This window comes from Pinus tabuliformis, chromosome 1_1 (assembly GCF_031772625.1).
Source record: "Pinus tabuliformis cultivar Carrire ecotype Pingquan chromosome 1_1, CPIR1, whole genome shotgun sequence".
Taxonomy (NCBI): domain Eukaryota; kingdom Viridiplantae; phylum Streptophyta; class Pinopsida; order Pinales; family Pinaceae; genus Pinus; species Pinus tabuliformis.
Window position 1 is genome coordinate 787,428,660 of NC_142297.1, and position 6,132 is coordinate 787,434,791.

A 6,132-nucleotide genomic window follows, 5' to 3' on the forward strand; every position below is an offset into this window, starting at 1 on the left:
ATATTGACAAGCCTCGACAGGAAGATGCAACAAATATCGAGACAATATTTCTTAATAGGGATCTATTTAAAAAAATGGAAGGCTTCATGGTGGAACGTAAAGAATTTCTCAACAGAGATCTATTTGGAACAAATGGAAGGCTCCATGGTGAAAGATGGAGAGTTGTTGATCTATTGGCTATAGAAGTCATTACTAATTAGTGGTGTTTTAATCAATTTTTTTGTTTTACAAGTGTCATCCATTGTAATTTGGCCCTACTTCCCAACCATCCCAAAAACCGAATTCCCTATCCATGTAAGTTTTTGGTAGACAAAGAATTGCTGACTACGGAGATGCTATCATTGTTGCTTGCATTATCATTGTTGCAAGTGTGTAAAGAGAAGATGACTCCAAGTGGCACATGAACATGTTTTTTGCCCTTCACTTTATCTGGCTTGAACTACCTGAAAAGCTGGTTAGTTGCAATCCAAAGTCACTCTTTCATATATCATTATCACATTCAGGTTCTACATGAAAAATGAAACTGTTTAATGTTTAAAAGGTCAGCAGTCAGAGCAGTGCATATATACTTTTGATCGTTCTGATTTATAGCTCATTTCATTTTTCCTGTTTGTTTAGGGAAACTCTGCTTTGCTGGAGACATACAAAATAAACAGAATTTTAAAGTAAAAACCTGCTGTCCAGATATGATCTGGTATTCATTCTGTCACCAAGGTGCGAGAACTATAATAAATAGTGGGAGACTGCTTACTTTAAAAGCAGCACAACCACATCTTCTTCATAGGCTCTGCCTATTTCCCTCGAAACAATGAATAATCACTATAGGAACACATCTTTTTTTTTCATGTTAGATACTTGTCTCTAGGATAATGCCACCAATCTTTAAAGTGATGGAGATGGTGGAGTATCTCTGTCAACCATTTCTCTTATGACAATATTGGAAATGTCTTTGGTAGTAGTGGTGCAGCCACAAACATACAGTACTCAAGGATCCCTTCCCTTGTTTAAGTGCTCATAAACTCAAAGCAAATTCTTAGCTTTTTACAATGTTAGAAAAGAATAAATTCGTTTTGATGTCCAGCCAAATCTGCAGCATAGGTTTCATGGCCCTCTTCTACTTGGAATCATTATCAGAGGTGGGAAGGTTCCCAATCTAGTATCAATTTTTAGTTGTAGGGGTGCAAGCTACTTCCTACAACAAAAGTATTCAGTTTATTATTCGAACCAATCCAGCTACATCCTGGCATCTTTTTTACCCTCCTATCTTTCATTATTCTTCGCATTTTCTGTACACCATCCCACCTGCCAACAGTTGCATACATATTTGACAGCAAGACATAATGCGCAGCATTCTCGGGATCCAATTCAAATAGGTGTTCTGCCGCATACTCTCCTAGCTCTACATTGCCATGGACTCTACAAGCAGCAAGCAAGGATCCCCATACAATGACATCTGGTTTCATTGGCATTTTACTGATAATGTCCCAAGCCTCAATAAGCCTACCAGCACGGCCAAAGAGGTCAACCATGCAACTATAGTGCTCTAATCCAGGTTTGATCCCATAATCACTAATCATACGATCAAAGTACTGCCGGGCATCATTCACTAAGCCTGCATGGCAGCAAGCAGACAGAACGCCAACCAAGGTTACATAGTCAGGTTTTGTACCCAAATGTTGCATTTCTTTGAAGAGATGCAAAGCATCATAGGCACACCCATGCATTGCATACCCGACAATCATGGAACTCCAGGAAACAACATCTCGTCTAGGCATTTTGTGGAACACTTTGTCTGCACCATCTATGCTCCCACATTTAGCATACATATCTATGAGGGCATTCCCTACAAATATATCAGACTGAAATCCATTTCTAATTATGTCTTCATGAACCTCTTTACCCTTTTCCAGAGCTGCCAAGTTAGCACATGCAGGTAGAAGACTAGTCAGAGTAACCGAATTCGGCTTCACATCCGTCAAACACATCTGCTGAAAGAGCTCCAAGGCCTCTACAAAACACCCACGCTGTGTACACCCTGAAATCATTGCATTCCATGATATGAGATACCGTTCTGGCATTTCGTGAAAAAGCTTCAGGGCTTTGTCAACATGCCCATTTTGTGTGTATCCTGCAATCATAGCAGTCCATGAGACTGCATTCCGTTCAGGCATTTTCTGAAAGAGTTCCAGAGCCTCGTCAAGACAGCCACACTGAGCATATCCAGCAACCATGGCAGTCCATGAAACTACACTTCGTTCAAGCATTTCGTCAAACACTTGGCGTGCATCCTCAATAACCCGACATTTAATATACATGTCCACAAGGGCACTCCCCACAAATACATCAGAATGAAACCCAGTTTTAATAATATCCCCGTGGATCTCCTTCCCATGTTCCAGAGCTGCCAAGTTCGCACAAGCGGGGAGAATGCTTGAATAACTGAACTGATTGGGTTGAACACCTGTTTGTCTCATTCGGAAAAACAGTTTCAATGCTTCCTTAACAAATCCATGGCTCGCATAAGCTGAAATCATGGCAGTCCACGAGACAACATTTCGTTCGGGCATTTCGTCAAACACTTTGCGGGCATCCTCCAGATTTTCACACTTGATATACATTATCACAAGCATGTTACCCAAATACATATCTGGATTAAATCCCGTTTGAATGATGTGAGAATGGACTAATTTCCCTTGGGATGGAGACTTATTATTTAAGCAGAGCTGCAAGAGAAAAACATAAGTGGAGAAGTTTGCACGAATGCCCTTCGTCTGCAATAAGTGAAGTGCTTCGTTACGTTGCCCAGTGTCGCTTCCATAAGAACTCTTTCTAGAACCGAATTCGGGCAGAATATCAATTATCTTGCTGTTAGAATAAATGTTAATGGCCTCGACTCTATGATGGAACCAGAGCAGCTTCTTCCTCATTTGACATTGAGCCATAAAAATTGTAATCGACTTTAGCATTCCTAAAAGACCGGAGCAATCTCATATTTGAAGCATGGATTTGTGTTTGTGATCTTGCTCTCTTTCGCAGTGGTTTTGCATTAAAGAGAGCGTTGATGGCATAAGAATGATCAAATCACTGTTAAGAGAAACCATATTTTAAAGTCTTTGGTTTCTTTAACAGAGGTAAAAGTTAACGTATCATTTTTTTGTGTAGGTTCCACAACCTTGTTATCATGTGTTTTAGGTTTAGAAATTTACTGTGCGTAGAATTTGGAGTTCTCGACCGTTAATTGTCATGTTATTCCACTTACTGCAGAATTTGGAATTGTTCAACATTTTAAGTGGACTCACTACCAAAATTCTTATTGTGTCCAGAATTTGGAATTGTTAAACATTTTAAGTGGACTCACCACCTATTAAGGAATTATTTAAAACAAAATATTTACTTGAAACAATTTTGAGTAATTTTGAGTAGAATAAAAATTATATTTAAAAATAAAAAATAAAAAAATAGATTGATAGTAATAAGAAAGTACACTAAAATAGGGGATTTAGGATTTTATTGGTTCATCTCGTCTTTTGTGTTTAGCAGAATCGTTTCTATACTTGAAATAAATATTGCTCTAAAAACCAGTGTCCTGACGATGAACCACACTGGTTGGTTTGAAACGCGTCGACAAAAGATTGGTTATGTGATTTTGCCGAAGAGTTTCTGAACAATGTTATGGATCACAGAAGTCTAAATTCCTTAACCAGTGAACCTATTCTTGATTAACATTGTTCTAAATTGCATAGATGGATCATTCCTATTACACATTCCTATGGTAGTTTCTAAATTCATTAGTAGGTGCATTCAATTAAATTAGAATGTGTCCCGATTGTTAAAGAGAATCAAGGGCAAAATATTTATAGAAGATCTTGCTAGGATGTGAGTTGCAACTTTCCTTTGATAGTCGATCTGCTTTGCCATTTTGTCTCTGATAGATGTGGGAGATGGAGACAGAGTTGAAAACTTGAAGCAAGACTTTGATTCGGCATTTCCATGTATCTAGGTTTGATGAGTTCAAGGAGCCTTTATTGTTTTCCCAATCTATGATGGATTTGGAGTCCCCAAAGACAGAGAGATGAGATTTCAAGCCAAGATGCATAGAAAGGACCCCCCGGAGAGCAAGGACTTATGCTCGTGAATTAGTTCCAGTACCGCAATGTCAATGGAACCTTTAGTGTCTCTTAGTGTTTAGATAGATAACCATTCTGTATCCACAGGAGTCAAACAAAGAGGCCTCATAAAAAAACCCACTAGGAAGGAAGACCAAATGTTGTGAGGAGGAGAAGGGTTTTTAGGAGTTGATTGTTTGACAGGAGAGAATTCTAGATAGAATGAGAAAATGTTGCAGCTGGTTTGCCAGATGTTGGGAGGGATATTCTCAAAAGTGAGGGCATTTCTAGTTCTCCAAATTCCCCATATGATGAAAAAGGCTAGCGTTCGGTGTTGTGGGTGGTCCTCAGGCCAACAACCAAGGCAGGAAAGGATGTCACAGTGGTCCCAGGATGCAGAGGGGTTAGTCATTCAAATCACATTTTTCCAGATAGAGGAGGCGAAAGGACATAGGATGAAGAGATGATTAATGTCCTCTCCTGCAGATTTACAGAATCGGCATCTTCTCGACCCCTGGAAGCCTCTCTTGCTGAGTGTGTCCCAAGTCAATATCATGTTATGCGCCACAAACCAAGAGAAACATTTTTTTTTGAGTGGGAAATTCCATTTCCAACTTCGAACTAGCCAAGGAAGGATAAGATTGTTTCGGCAAGGGTGGTGGATTATCTCATATGCCTCAGATGATGTGACCCGATCTTGTTGTGATCCACCACACCAAGTAAATTTGTCTTCTTTAGTGGAGGGTACAATCCCTGAAAGTCTTAGATCAGTGATGTATGAATTCCATTCCTGGATCAGATGAGCAGGGATTTCCAGCTCCTCCCCATCTCTCCAGTATGAATTATACTGGTGTGATATTTTAGTACTTAACTTTTATTAAGTAGAAAAAAAATTATACTTTTGGGGTATTATACTTAATAAAAAATATACTTTTGTGGTATTTTAATAAGTGTTAAAATATTCATTAGTGAGGGTCGAAAGAGACTAAAAATTTAGGATCAAAGTTTGGAGAGCCCAAAACATTATAATCAATAATAATCGAGAGAAAACACGACATTATTCTAGTATAGAAAGAAAATTTAGCATTGCTTTAATAAGATTGATTTGATTTTGACTTTCAATAATATATATTAATATTAAATTATGTTGATTGATCTCATTTATAAAAGTTGATTGGCATATAAATGATGAAAAATTATGCCTTTAGTATATATCAATCACATTTAGTAAGAATAGATATTTTTACTCGATCATATAGGAAATGGTTAATTGCAATATGATTGATGGTTAATGATGAAGCAAAATTCTTAATCCTTTTAATGGTGACAAATCATGAAATAGAATTATAAAAAAAAATTGTTTGGTCATGTTTCAGAAAGAAAAAGCTTAATTATATTATATTGAGTCTATATAACATAACAAAATAGTACATATCAAGTTGATGACACAGGAAAGTCTGGGGACATGGAACACAAAAACTCGAGGATAAGGAACCTCGGAGGAAGGATACAGAAAAATTACATATGCAGATCCATGTAGATGAGACACTTCATACAAGAACAGTGGGGAAGATTCGACAAAAGACATATATATGCCATACAAAAAGTCGAAAAACAAAAAAGGATGAAAAAACCAGATCAGAAAATCAAAACCCTGGGAGAGAGAAGTCCTGTATGGAAAAGGATTCCCCTCCAGACTTTACCTCCAAGGACTAGTAACCTGGATCAAGATAAAGACCATTCTTTGACAAGCTGTCTGCAAGGTGGTTCTGAGCCCTGTAGATGTGCTTGATGGTGCATTCTCGCAAATGGCCCCAAAATAACATGATCCTGTCAATCCAAGCAGAAAGGTGGGGGCATTTGATATGGAATTTTCCATTTACATGATCGACCATGATTTTGGAGTCCCTAAAAATGGAGATGGCGCGTATATCAAGATAGATACAAAAAGCAAGAAGACCAGCAAGGGCCTTTGCCTCAGCCAAGCTATTGGTGCCCTTTCCTGAATTCCAAGAGAGACTGTAAT

General features: G+C 38.2%; 1 pseudogene; it reads right to left on the reverse strand.

Moving 5' to 3' along the window:
- Positions 1–337: 337 nt before the first annotated feature.
- LOC149216356 (pentatricopeptide repeat-containing protein At2g20540 pseudogene) lies at positions 338–3,227 on the reverse strand (annotated as a pseudogene).
- Between the last annotated feature and the right edge of the window lie 2,905 nt (positions 3,228–6,132).